Source organism: Cherax quadricarinatus, chromosome 56, assembly GCF_038502225.1.
Source record: "Cherax quadricarinatus isolate ZL_2023a chromosome 56, ASM3850222v1, whole genome shotgun sequence".
Taxonomy (NCBI): domain Eukaryota; kingdom Metazoa; phylum Arthropoda; class Malacostraca; order Decapoda; family Parastacidae; genus Cherax; species Cherax quadricarinatus.
The window spans coordinates 24,295,908-24,311,113 of NC_091347.1; the positions used below are offsets into that span (position 1 = coordinate 24,295,908).

Sequence of the window (15,206 nt, forward strand, 5' to 3'; positions counted from 1 at the left end):
TATATATATATATATATATATATATATATATATATATATATATATATATATATATATATATATATATATATATATATATATATATATATATATATGTAATGTGTGTGTGTATTACTTTCCTAGTACCTCCATCAACAACCTGGCTGACCAGGCAAGCACAAAACATATATCACAGGTATACACACACACATACACACACACACGGCCAGGAGCTAAGACTCGACCCTTTCAACCACAATTAGGTGAGTACACACACACACACACACTAATACAACCTATGAATTAATACCAATGATCTCGTTACATTAGAATTAAATACATCCACAGATCCATTAGTAACACATGTAAGTTCTGACAATACTCTAAATATTATTTCAATGGATGATAATATAAATTAAGCTCCATTCATAGAGTTTTATATAGCAACAGATTATTTATGTTCTAAAGCAAATATATACAAAATACATTATATATATATATATATATATATATATATATATATATATATATATATATATATATATATATATATATATATATAATTGTCTTTTTTTACGGGTAATACTGGCAGCTAGGGAGACTGGTCAGGAACGAGAGCATCTGGGGGCCATCGATTGGTTTTTCGAGTAATTTCACGGAAGGTGGGTGTGGGAGATGAAGTGGGTGTGTGGGGTGGCAATGGTAATGGTTGGCGGTGGTGGTGGTGGTGGTGGTAATGATGGGGGTGATGGTGATTGGTGGTAGTGACTGGTGATCATGGGTGAAGGGGACTGCTATTAAGAGGACGAAATTAAATTAGTATCACGAAGGACGAATTAAGCCATCACCAGCACCCGAGCCACGTGTCAGCCAGGTGTGAACCAGGTGTGGGACAAACAAATAACTCATCACGACCCAAAATATAACTGCTGATCTGGCACAGCATCAACCACAGATATATAAACTGTAGGACCTAAACGACACACATGTGTGGTGGGCCAACATAGAGGGAAAACTTGCATACGACATCCAGGAGTAATATTCCCAGTCAGCAAGTTAAGGAGCCAACGAAAATGAGAAAATACAATGACCACATTAAATCTTCATTACAGTAATGATATACAATACCAATGAGTTGATGAATAAGACACATATGTAACATCTGAGTATGATTATTAATGGATAATAAAGATACCCAGGTGGTACACGCGTTATTCATCAGATTAGAACTTATGCGTAGGATAAACTTCAAATTTCTATCACCTGTGACATACCTATGGATAGCTTCGGGAGTGTTTTTACCCAATGTATATTGACATTATAAAACGCAGATGGCATTATTGAAAATAAAAGAATGCAGATGCGAGGGTATCACATTACACTATAAGGACGCTGTGTGCTCGAAATCTAGCCCTACAATCTCCCCGTAGAATATGTGTAGGTAGTACCGGAAGTGTCGGTCTTCCTGCTGTGGGTCGCATCCTTGGGGTAGACCTCCAAAAAATGAATTTTAAGGGCAATAAGTGACACTGCTTAAATTTGGGGGGGGGGGGGGGTTACACTGGATTATTAGCCCTCCATCTCCTTCTCCTCCTCCTCCTCCTCCTCCTCTTCCTCTTCCTTCTTCTTCTTCTTCCTCTTCTTCTTCTTCTTCCTCTTCTTCTTCTTCCTCTTCTTCTTCTTCCTCTTCTTCTTCTTCCTCTTCTTCTTCTTCTTCTTCTTCTTCTTCTTCTTCTTCTTCTTCTTCTTCTTCTTCTTCTTCTTCTTCTTCTTCTTCTTCTTCTTCTTCTTGCCCTTCATCTTCCTCCTTTTCTTCTTTTGTATTCGCAGGTTAAAACCATTTTTGGATCACTATCAAAATACAAACAGTCATTCATATATATTCACACATTTATTCATATAGATACAGGTGTATTCCTACACCTATATCTACTTGCATAACATACATATATACATACATACACTTGGATACATACCAACAACAAGAGGGAGCGAAGGCAGATACTAAGAATGGAATATATTTTAGGACAGATGAGAAGTTAGGGAAAGAATGAGAGTGGAGGATAATGAAGAATGACAGGAGGGGAGGGGAAATAGAGGTGTGTGAGGGGAGACAGAGAGAGAGAGAGAGAGAGAGAGAGAGAGAGAGAGAGAGAGAGAGAGAGAGAGGAGAAAGAGGTACAACGCTGAGTGCAGAGAGGGGGCAGGGAACGCGAGGCTGAAAAAACCAATTGTAGGCAGAGATGAAAGTATCGCCTAACATTTTTTTAGTGCACACACACACACACACACACACACACACACACACACACACACACATACACACACACACACACACACACACATGTTTATTCGTTAATCCATCTGCATTTGTGTACCAAACCTTCAACTTCTGTTCTAATACTGTAACTGTGGTGCGGGGGGTGGAAACAGAGGGATCGGTGTGTGATGGTTGGTTTGGATTGTTCAGTTGCCTTGGGGGTGTCGTGGCTGGAGTCCAGAAGGACCTGCAGAAGGACTCCAACCACGACACTCCCAAGGCAACTGAACAATCCAAACCAACCATCACACACCAATCCCTCTGTTCCCACCCCCCGCACCACAGTTACAGTATTAGAACAGAAGTTGAAGGTTTGGTACACAAATGCAGATGGATTAACGAATAAACATGAGGAATGGCAAGAAAGAATCAACGAGAAGTCCCCAGACATCATAGCAGTTACAGAAACAAAACTCACGGAGACAATAACAGATGCAATCTTCCCACCAGGATACCAGATCATGAGGAAAGATAGAAGGGGCAGGGGGGGAGGTGGGGTTGCTCTGCTCGTAAAAAACAGATGGAAATTCGAGAAAATGGAAGGCATAGATGAGACGGGAGAAAGAGACTACATAGCAGGTACACTTCAGTCTGGGGAACACAAAGTGGTCATTGCAGTGATGTATAATCCACCACAGAACTGCAGGAGGTCAAGAGAGGAATATGAAGAGAGCAACAGAGCAATGGTGGACACACTTGCTGAGGTGGCAAGAAGAGCTCACTCCAGCAGAGCAAAGTTGCTGGTTATGGGGGATTTCAACCACAGGGAGATTGACTGGGAAAACCTGGAGCCACATGGGGGTCCCGAAACATGGAGAGCCAGGATGTTGGACGTGGTGCTGGAAAACCTCATGCACCAACATGTTAAGGACACTACCAGAGTGAGAGGGGAGGATGAACCAGCAAGATTGGACCTTGTTTTCACCCTGGGCAGCTCAGACATTGAGGACATCAAGTATGAGAGTCCCCTAGGAGCTAGCGACCACGTGGTTCTGTGCTTTGAATACATAGTAGAGCTGCAAGTGGAGAGAATAACAGGAGTTGAATGGGAAAAGCCTGACTATAAAAGAGGGGACTACATAGGGTTGAAGGACTTCCTGCGGGAGGTCCAGTGGGACAGAGAACTGGCAGGAAAGCCAGTAAATGAAATGATGGAATATGTAACAACAAAATGCAAGGAGGCAGTGGAAAGGTTTATTCCCAAGGGCAACAGTAACAACGGGAAGACCAGAACGAGCCCCTGGTATACCCGACGGTGTAAGGAGGCAAAAACAAAGTGCAATAGAGAATGGAAAAAGTACAGAAGGCAGAGAACACACGAAAATAGGGAGATCAGTCGCAGAGCCAGGAATAAGTACGCACAGGTAAGGAGGGAGGCCCAGCGACAGTATGAAAATGACATAGCATCGAGAATCAAGACTGACCCGAAACTGTTGTATAGCCACATCAGGAGGAAGACAACAGTCAAAGACCAGGTGATCAGATTAAGGACAGAAGGTGGAGAACTCACAAGAAATGATCAGGAGGTATGTGAGGAGCTGAACAGGAGATTTAAGGAAGTTTTTACAGTAGAGACAGGAAGGGCTGTGGGAAGACAGCACAGAAGGGAACATCAAGAGGGAATATACCAACAAGTGTTGGATGACATACGAACAACTGAGGAGGAGGTGAAGAAGCTCTTAAGTGACCTTGACACCTCAAAGGCGATGGGACCGGACAACATCTCCCCATGGGTCCTTAGAGAAGGAGCAGAGATGCTGTGCGTGCCTCTAACCACAATCTTCAACACATCCCTTGAAACTTGGCAACTACCTGAGAAACGGAAGACAGCTAATGTAGTCCCCATATTTAAGAAAGGAAACAGAAACGAGGCACTAAACTACAGACCTGTGTCTCTGACATGTATTGTGTGCAAAGTCATGGAGAAGATTATCAGGAGGAGAGTGGTCGAACACCTGGAAAGGAACAAGATTATAAATGAAAACCAGCATGGGTTCATGGAAGGCAAATCTTGTATCACAAACCTCCTGGAGTTTTATGACAAGGTAACAGAAGTAAGACACGAGAGAGAGGGGTGGGTAGATTGCGTTTTCCTAGACTGCAGGAAGGCCTTTGACACAGTTCCCCACAAGAGATTAGTGCAGAAGCTGGAGGATCAGGCTCATGTAAAAGGGAGGGCACTGCAATGGATAAGGGAATACCTGATAGGGAGGCAGCAACGAGTCATGGTACGTGAAGAGGTATCACAATGGGCGCCTGTTACGAGCGGGGTCCCACAGGGGTCAGTTCTAGGACCAGTGCTATTTTTGATATATGTGAACGACATGATGGAAGGAATAGACTCTGAAGTGTCCCTGTTCGCAGATGACGTGAAGTTGCTGAGAAGAATTAAATCGGACGAGGATGAGGCAGGACTGCAAAGAGACCTGGACAGGCTGGACATGTGATCCAGCAACTGGTTTCTCGAATTCAATCCAGCCAAATGCAAAGTCATGAAGATTGGGGAGGGGCAAAGAAGACTGCAGACAGAGTATAGGCTAGGTGGACAAAGACTACAGACCTCACTCAGGGAGAAAGACCTTGGGGTGACCATAACACCGAGCACATCACCGGAGACACACATCAACCAAATAACCGCTGCAGCATACGGGCGCCTGGCAAACCTGAGAATAGCGTTCCGATACCTTAATAAGGAATCGTTCAAGACACTGTACACTGTGTATGTTAGGCCCATACTGGAGTATGCAGCACCAGTTAGAGAAAGTACAAAGGTTTGCAACAAGGCTAGTCCCAGAGCTCAAGGGAATGTCGTACGAGGAAAGGTTAAGGGAAATCGGACTGACGACACTGGAAGACAAAGGGCCAGGGGAGACATAATAACGACATACAAGATACTGCGGGGAATAGACAAGGTGGACAGAGATAGGATGTTCCAGAGAGGGGACACAGGGACAAGGGGTCACAACTGGAAGCTGAAGACTCAGACGAGTCACAGGGACGTTAGGAAGTATTTTTTCCGTCATAGAGTTGTCAGCAAGTGCAATAGCCTAGCAAGTGAAGTAGTGGAGGCAGGAACCATACATAGTTTTAAGAAGAGGTATGACAAAGCTCAGGAAGCAGAGAGAGAGAGAGGACCCAGTAGCGATCAGTGAAGAGGCGGGGCCAGGAGCTAAGTCTCGACCCCTGCAACCACAATTAGGTGAGTACAATTAGGTGAGTACAATTAGGTGAGTACAATTAGGTGAGTACACACACAAGTAGAACAAAAATAACGCAACTTTTGGAGTACTTTACCTCAAGTCTCACCTTCAGGTGAGAACATATACCTCATCTCTCACCTTCAGGAGAACACGTACCTCACTTATCACCCTCAGTAGAGAAAACGAGCACTAATTACCACTGTCAGAGCTATAAGAACATACATCTTGCACAAGTAACAGTAATCAACACCTGGCTCAACTAATGACCTTCTTAAGAAACAATTAAGTAATAAAAACATTTCCTCCCTGGCTACCTTTCCCCTAATTAAATATTAATAATATACAAGTAATAACAAAGCAATTAAATATATATATATATATATATATATATATATATATATATATATATATATATATATATATATATATATATATATATATATATATATATATATATATATATATATATATATCGTGTTGGGGGGCGATATTTTTCGATAACCTTCTGATAAATTAGAAGTAGCGAGGGGGAGGCTGATGTTTTCCATTTTGCCTGGAATATCTCCCGCTCATCCTCGTCTTTAAACTGATAGACTCTTGCTTGAACCAACGTCCCGTTAGGTAATTTTATGACGGAGGGGAGAGGAGGAGGGGTGATGGAGGGAAGGGTGATGGAGGAAAGGGTGATGGAGAAGGAAGTTGATATACTTAAGCTGGGAGGAAAGAGAGAGAGAGACAGACAGACAGACAGACAGACAGACAAACAGGCAGAGTTTCTAACTAGTTAATTAAATAACTAACTAGCTGACTAACCAACCAACCCAGACAACTAACCAATCAACGAAGCCCTGAAAACAACCAAGCAACCAAGAAATAACCCCACCAGAGAGAGAGAGAGAGAGAGAGAGAGAGAGAGAGGCATGACACTGGCACAAGTGTACAATATTCTGCAGTACACGTTCGCCTAGTGCACTTACCACTGTATGTAAACCATAGAAAAACACAAAGTATCTCTTCCAAGTGGCCAGATCTTAGTATCTCAGCCTCTTACCACTTAATCTTCCAAGTGGCCAGACCTTTGCATGTCAGCCTCTTACCACTTAATCGCAAGCGATGCAAAATGCAAAACTACCACAGGGGAGTTGAATAACAGATCTAGGCCTTTCGTGATGCAATCAACACTTCATCAGGAGCTTGTGATACTGCAAAAAAAAGGAGGAATTCCAAGAAAATACGTTCAGAGGAAGCGTCTGTGGTCACTCTCCGACCACTCTAACTGTGACCACTAACTGTAACCACTCTAAACGTGGCCAGAATCTTCGTCAAAAGCCCCAGCCTCTGCTAGAGTTCCACAAGGTATTCTCTAAATTATCAATATTCAATGGCTCTTCAGAGTCTTCTTCCCAGTAGCCAAATTCCTTTTAAAAGTCTTTATTATTATGACTTGGAAAAAACTTCATGTGTAAAAACACTAAGTTTTTGTTTTTATGGCTGCCTTATAACCGTAATCTCAATATACGGATGGTAAAGTTTACGGGACTTTAGGAACACCAAGAAAAAAAATTCCTTCGTATATAAGCCTTTTAAAGCAAACTTTTTTTGGAATATTTTAAATATGTTTATTATGAAACGTGAAATAAGACGTAAATTTACAAAGACTTGCTCAACATAATCATAATAATAATAATAATAATAATAATAATAATAATAATAATAATAATAATAATAATAATAATAATAATAATAATAATAATAATAATAATAAAAGATTTTGAATGACGAGGGGAAAAATTCTCACTAGACTCGTAAAACATAAAGATTCAAACTCCATAAATAAAGTTTAGGTGGAGAATTTCGCTTTGCAGAAAGCATTCAAGTGAAGGTTGCCGTGCGTGCCACGATAGTCAAATAAGCTCAAGGTCCTCCTCAAGTTATACCTTCTGTAGGATGGACGTAGGAGCACAGGATTTCCTTGGAGGATTGAAACACATGTTTACCCCGAATGCTCAGAATCAAATTGATAATTCATATATTTTTACCCCCAGCAGTCACGAGCATTCGGTGCTTACAGGCAAATGCTCGCGGGTTAGAGCCCCCTCTCCCCCGGGCAAGGTGTGGGGCGGAGGGGTTTCTATTTACCGCTCGCCTGGCAGTAAATAGAACCCTGGAGGATCAGGTTCTATATGTAAAAAAAGTAACTAATAATAATAATAATAATAACAATAATAATAATAATAATAATATTATTATTATTATTATTATTATTATTATTATTATTATTATTATTATTATTATTATTATTATTATTATTAAGGAAGGCTGATAAAGCTCATGCATGGCTGGCTGACATGCTGTATGGCTGGCTGGCATGCTGTATGGCTGGCTGGCATGCTGTATGGCTGGCTGACAGGCTGGCTGACTGACTAGTTCACTCACTTGCTGTCTGGCTCCCTCGCCTCCTCTCTGGCTGGTTGGCTTGCTGGCTGGCTGGCTGGATGGCTGACTTTCTGGCTGGCTGCGACGCAGGCTGGTGTACCCTGGGGGCTGGGACTCAGGTGCAAACTGGGATGAGATTAGTGGAGTTGAGCACCAACTCCCGGCCCCACCAGCTGGGTGCGAGTGAGCTGAATATTGTAGTAGCAAGCGCGAATGTCAGGGAGAACGAGAGAGAGAGAGAGAGAAAGGAGGAGAATTTGAAAGATATAACGTGTGTGAAGAAATGGGATGGAAAGCATGTAGAAATAAACATAGGGATAAAAAGAAAAGCAAATGTATAGAAAAAAAGAAGAGAAATAAGAGGAAGTGTGAACAGTTAAGAATGTGAAATACTGGAAAGGTAAAAGAACGAAGGTTAGAGACACGTAGGATGAGAGAGAATAATAAGAAAAAAAAAAGAAAGACGTGGAAGATCGTTAATAAGACGGAATGAGAAAATTACATAAAAATCCATCAATGATAAATACAGCAAAAGTATGAAAGATGAGAGAGAATATAAGACTAAGAAAGACGTGGAAGGTCAACAGAAAGACGGAATAAGAGAAACTGACATAAAAAGTTGACACAAATGTGAAATACAGAAAATATATGAAAACTGTTCTCCCGTTCGAATCCCGCGACGTATTATTCAGCAGATATACTGAATAATACACAGAATAATACACAGTGTAAATGTAAGACTGGGTTTGATTGAGCATGCACGCTAATTAGCATCAAAAACTGCATGCGTTGAGAAATTAGCAAATATCTAAGTAAAATCCAGGCCTGGAAGACGACGTCCGCTGTCAACGTGTAGGCAGACTGTCAGCGTGTAGGCAGATTGTCAGCGTGTAGGCAGACTGTCAACGTGTAGGCAGATTGTCAGCGTGTAGGCAGACTGTCAACGTGTAGGCAGACTGCCAGCGTGTAGGCAGACTGTCAACGTGTAGGCAGACTGTCAACGTGTAGGCAGACTGTCAACGTGTAGGCAGACTGTCAGCGTGTAGGCAGACTGTCAGCGTGTAGGCAGACTGTCAACGTGTAGGCAGACTGTCAGCGTGTATTGCGAAGACGTTGGAGAACAACGATACGAAGATATTGCGAAAACGTTACAAAATTACGATAAATAATATTTCTAAGTTATTACAACAGTGATGAATTTGATACAGCTAAATCACCTTCAGTCCGAAGATCAGCGACGATTATATACACCGAGGGGTGTGTATACACCGAGGGGTGTGTATATACCGAGGGGTGTGTATACACCGAGGGGTGTGTATATACCGAGGGGTGTGTATATACCGAGGGGTGTGTATATACCGAGGGGTGTGTATATACCGAGGGGTGTGTATATACCGAGGGGTGTGTATACACCGAGGGGTGTGTATACACCGAGGGGTGTGTATATACCGAGGGGTGTGTATATACCGAGGGGTGTGTATATACCGAGGGGTGTGTATATACCGAGGGGTGTGTATACACCAAAGGGTGTGTATATACCGAGGGGTGTGTATATACCGAGGGGTGTGTATACACCGAGGGGTGTGTATATACCGAGGGGTGTGTATATACCGAGGGGTGTGTATATACCGAGGGGTGTGTACATACCGAGGGGAGTGTATACACCGAGGGGTGTGTATACCGAGGGGTGTGTATACACCGAGGGGTGTGTATATACCGAGGGGTGTGTATATACCGAGGGGTGTGTATACACCGAGGGGTGTGTATATACCGAGGGATGTGTATACACCGAGGGGTGTGTATATACAGAGGGGTGTGTATATACCGAGGGGTGTGTATATACCGAGGGGTGTGTATACACCGAGGAGTGTGTATACACCGAGGGGTGTGTATATACCGAGGGGTGTGTATATACCGAGGGGTGTGTATATACCGAGGGGTGTGTATATACCGAGGGGCGTGTATATACCGAGGGGTGTGTATACACCGAGGGGTGTGTATATACCGAGGGGTGTATATATACCGAGGGGTGTGTATATACTGAGGGGTGTGTATATACCGAGGGGTGTGTATATACCGAGGGGTGCGTATATACCGAGGGGTGTGTATATACCGAGGGGTGTGTATATACCGAGGGGTGTGTATATACCGAGGGGTGTGTACATACCGAGGGGAGTGTATACACCGAGGGGTGTGTATACCGAGGGGTGTGTATACACCGAGGGGTGTGTATATACCGAGGGGTGTGTATATACCGAGGGGTGTGTATACACCGAGGGGTGTGTATATACCGAGGGGTGTGTATACACCGAGGGGTGTGTATATACCGAGGGGTGTGTATATACCGAGGGGTGTGTATATACCGAGGGGCGTGTATACAACGAGGAGTGTGTATACACCGAGGGGTGTGTATATACCGAGGGGTGTGTATACACCGAGGGGTGTGTATACACCGAGGGGTGTGTATACACCGAGGGGTGTGTATACCCCGAGGGGTGTGTATACACCGAGGGGTGTGTATACACCGAGGGGTGTGTACATACCGAGGGGTGTGTATACACCGAGGGGTGTGTATATACCGAGGGGTTTGTATATACCGAGGGGTGTGTATACACCGAGGGGTGTGTATACACCGAGGGGTGTGTATATACCGAGGGGTGTGTATACACCGAGGGGTGTGTATATACCGATGTGATGTAGTCCAGCTGGGCTCTTGTGAGGTCTCTGGGGAGACCTAATTTAAGCAATTATATGGTCACACCTTGCCTTGGCAAACGTCTGTAGCCACGCCCACGTCTGAGGTCTTTTGTTCTTGACGCCTTAGACCTAGGCGTCAGGTCGTACACGTGGTTGTGGAGGGTGCTTGGACCACCATAAAAGCCCAAGGAAGAGCTGAGTCAGTGGATTCGAGCGGAGCTGCTGCTGGGATGCAGAGCTCCTGAGCAGGGACTTCGAGCGGAGCTGCTGCTGGGGTGCAGGGCTCGGGAGAAGGCTGCTGAAGTCTCTGGAGGAGACTGTTGGAGGCATTGGGCAGAGTACTGGCTTGGCGCCGTACTCGTGCTGTGTAGGTCTTGGGACCTGTGGCTTAGTTCCTGTAGTGAACTGTCCTCTGTGCTATATTGTAAGTTATATTCATTTTCGTCAAGTTGATTGTATTTCCCTGTCTCACTGCTTATGTGTACCACCCCATTTATCTAAACCCATGATGTACTCCTGTTCCCAAATATATTATTGTACAAGGACTTAATAATAAACTGTGTTTGAGTAGAATAGTAATATTCACTGTCCCCGTCATTTATTCTTATTTCCATTTATTTATGTTTAGTTAAAGTAGTGAGGGTGAGTGGTGGAGTGGTGGGTAGAGTATGAGAGGTGAAGGTGTAGTCACCAGTGACCTCACATTACCTACCTCCGCACTCATCCCTCCTACTGCCTCGCCTGTCCCCTACCTACTAACTCCCTCCTCTTACCCCCATATTCCCTTAATCATGGCCCCCCCTACATGACATGGTGTCTAAGCGGTGGTGGTTCTTATTATTTTTATAGTAGGAACCAGTCCCATGTGCCTTATTTTTGACTGCTCGGTTATACTTGTGATGCTACCATTTGCTACCATTTGATTTTGTGTTATTATAATGATATTATAATCCTAGTGACCTTAACTGTCCCTTTTTGACGGTGGGTCTGAATAATTGTTTGGGTGTAATATTATATTTGGTGGAGTTGGTTGTTGGTTTGAGATAAATGGTGGAGAATATCAGTATTTGGGTGAGACTTTTCGGGGAAGCAATTACTGGCCGAAATTGAATATTTACAGAGGAATGAGAAGTCACCCAGCCCACCTTGGAAGACTCACCCACAACTGTCACCCATTGAAGAGTTGCCTATAATTGCTGTCCACCTGATGTGCCCAGTCACCCAGCTGATATGCCCAGTCACCCAGCTTATGTGCCCCAGTAGATGTATTGCTGCCCTGGTCTGTCATCCAGTGTAGTGGGTGTCTGTCGGCGTCACCCAGCCTCTGTGACCATCACCCACGGACCGCCAGTTACCTGCAGTTGCCAGGGATGGGTGACCGCACTTGCTGTTGATGACCTGAAGTGACCTCACCTCACCTCGAGCAACTGACCATAGCCTGCTATTGCTGATGTCGGCTGCTGTGATGCTGTCTGCTATGCTGTGGCCATGCTGTGATGCTGTCTGTTATGCTGTGGCCGTGCTGTGATGCTGTCTGCTATGCTGTGGCAGTGCTGTGATGCTGTCTGCTATGCTGTGGCCGTGCTGTGATGCTGTCTGCTATGCTGTGGCCGTGCTGTGATGCTGTCTGCTATGCTGGGACCGTGCCGGGATGCTGAGATGTTGGGACCGTGCTGTGATGCAGTAGCCGTGCTGGGATGCTGCGATGCTGCCTAGCTCAGGAGGAGATGGCGGTGATGCTGCAGTGGTGTGTGAGGGATTCTGGCTGGTGTGCCAGGACAGGAGAATCTACTATGAAGGAGTTGCCATCCTCGGAGATGTGGAAGGACGTGAGCCGCGGAGATGGACTCCAGCTGGTGGGACCAGCCTGCTTTCAAGGGCGGCATGGAGGTGTGTCCTGCCTTGCTGGTCGACCTGTGCGACAGGTATGCGGGGATGCCCTGCCAACCATGAGAGACAATTAAGAGTGTGAGATGTCCCCAGCCTACTTTGACTTGCCAGAAGTGTTAGTGTTACCTGTGTGGAATAAGGTGACCTTGAAAACGGTCCAGTGATTATGGCCGCCTTGTTTTATGAGGCCAGTGAATCCTAGTAGTGGCATAGGATAATGGAGGGTCTTAGCTGCGATGCCTGCCCTGTCTCGATTTTCAGATGTTGTAGTGTGCATGTGAAGTGTGCCGAAAATGCGACCTTGGTGGTCGTGAAGTGGTCCAGTTGCAGTTACTTGAAAGAATGCAACCCGTTGGAGCAGTTTTCCACGCCATAGAAGCCTAGAGAGGTTTGGCCCAATGGTTAACGTGCGAGGGTGACTAGCATTGGCTAGTGCATTTCTAGTAGAAGTAGGGAAGGCACTGGAGCCCGATATTTAGGTTTAAGGAGAAATGACGGGTAAGGAGGCTTTGCACCAGAGAGCGACTATTATGCTGGCCAACTGCCAGGTGTACTGATTATGCTGCCTTGTGGTAGTTGAGGTTGAGGGAAATATATGTAATTGAATAATTGTATTATGTATAATTTTGTCTTTGTATTGTAATAGATTTAAGGGATTAGGATTAAAATAGTCTAATAACTAGGACAAATTGTCCTAGTTCTCAGATATTTTAAATTGGGGGAGAAAGGGGGATGTGATGTAGTCCAGCTGGGCTCTTGTGAGGTCTCTGGGGAGACCTAATTTAAGCAATTATATGGTCACACCTTGCCTTGGCAAACGTCTGTAGCCACGCCCACGTCTGAGGTCTTTTGTTCTTGACGCCTTAGACCTAGGCGTCAGGTCGTACACGTGGTTGTGGAGGGTGCTTGGACCACCATAAAAGCCCAAGGAAGAGCTGAGTCAGTGGATTCGAGCGGAGCTGCTGCTGGGATGCAGAGCTCCTGAGCAGGGACTTCGAGCGGAGCTGCTGCTGGGGTGCAGGGCTCGGGAGAAGGCTGCTGAAGTCTCTGGAGGAGACTGTTGGAGGCATTGGGCAGAGTACTGGCTTGGCGCATTACTCGTGCTGTGTAGGTCTTGGGACCTGTGGCTTAGTTCCTGTAGTGAACTGTCCTCTGTGCTATATTGTAAGTTATATTCATTTTCGTCAAGTTGATTGTATTTCCCTGTCTCACTGCTTATGTGTACCATCCCATTTGTCTAAACCACAATGTACTCCTGTTCCCAAATATATTATTGTACAAAGACTTAATAATAAACTGTGGTTGAGTAGAATAGTAATATTCACTGTCCCCTTTATTAGCTATTCCTATTTCTCATATTTTATTATGTTTATATGAGTGAAGAGTGGGCGAGGCATATGTTAGTGAGTAGCGTAGTGAGTGTGTCGTGGTGGTCACCACTGACCTGTCATTACCTACCTACCTACCTCCGCTAATCATCTCACTCCTATCACCTCGCCTGCCTCGCCCCTGCCTACGATACCCCCTACTCCCATATTCCCGCAATCATGGCCCCCCCTACATGACACCGAGGGGTGTGTATATACCGAGGGGTGTGTATATACCGAGGGGTGTGTATACACCGAGGAGTGTGTATACACCGAGGGGTGTGTATATACCGAGGGGTGTGTATATACCGAGGGGTGTGTATATACCGAGGGGTGTGTATATACCGAGGGGCGTGTATATACCGAGGAGTGTGTATACACCGAGGGGTGTGTATATACCGAGGGGTGTATATATACCGAGGGGTGTGTATATACCGAGGGGTGTGTATATACCGAGGGGTGTGTATATACCGAGGGGTGTGTATACACCGAGGGGTGTGTATGCACCGAGGGGTGTGTATATACCGAGGGGTGTGTATATACCGAGGGGTGTATATATACCGAGGGGTGTGTATACACCGAGGGGTGTGTATACACCGAGGGGTGTGTATACACCGAGGGGTGTGTATACACCGAGGGGTGTGTATATACCGAGGGGTGTGTATACACCGAGGGGTGTGTATACACCGAGGGGTGTGTATACACCGAGGGGTGTATATACCGAGGGGTGTGTATACACCGAGGGGTGTGTATATACCGAGGGGTTTGTATATACCGAGGGGTGTGTATACACCGAGGGGTGTGTATACACCGAGGGGTGTGTATACACCGAGGGGTGTGTATACACCGAGGGGTGTGTATACACCAAGGGGTGTGTATACACCGAGGGGTGTGTATGCACCGAGGGGTGTGTATATACCGAGGGGTGTGTATACACCGAGGGGTGTGTATACACCGAGGGGTGTGTATACACCGAGGGGTGTGTAAACACCGAGGGGTGTGTATACACCGAGGAGTGTGTATACACCGAGGGGTGTGTATACAACGAGGGGTGTGTATACACCGAGGGGTGTGTATACACCGAGGGGTGTGTATATACCGAGGGGTGTGTACATACCGAGGAGTGTGTATACACCGAGGGATGTGTATACACCGAGGGATGTGTATACACCGAGGGGTGTGTATATACCGAGGGGTGTGTATACACCGAGGGGTGTGTATATACCGAGGGGTGTGTATATACCGAGGGGTTTGTATATACCGAGGGGTGTATGTCTCTCAATATTTATGCACTAGAGGGTTAAGCCTTATTTTAAC

General features: G+C 45.2%; 1 protein-coding gene across 1 annotated transcript in view; it reads right to left on the reverse strand.

Annotated features, from left to right (window-relative positions):
• Positions 1-15,206, reverse strand: part of LOC138854381 (uncharacterized) — a 574,782-nt gene that overhangs the window by 310,716 nt on the left and 248,860 nt on the right. The window lies entirely within an intron of this gene.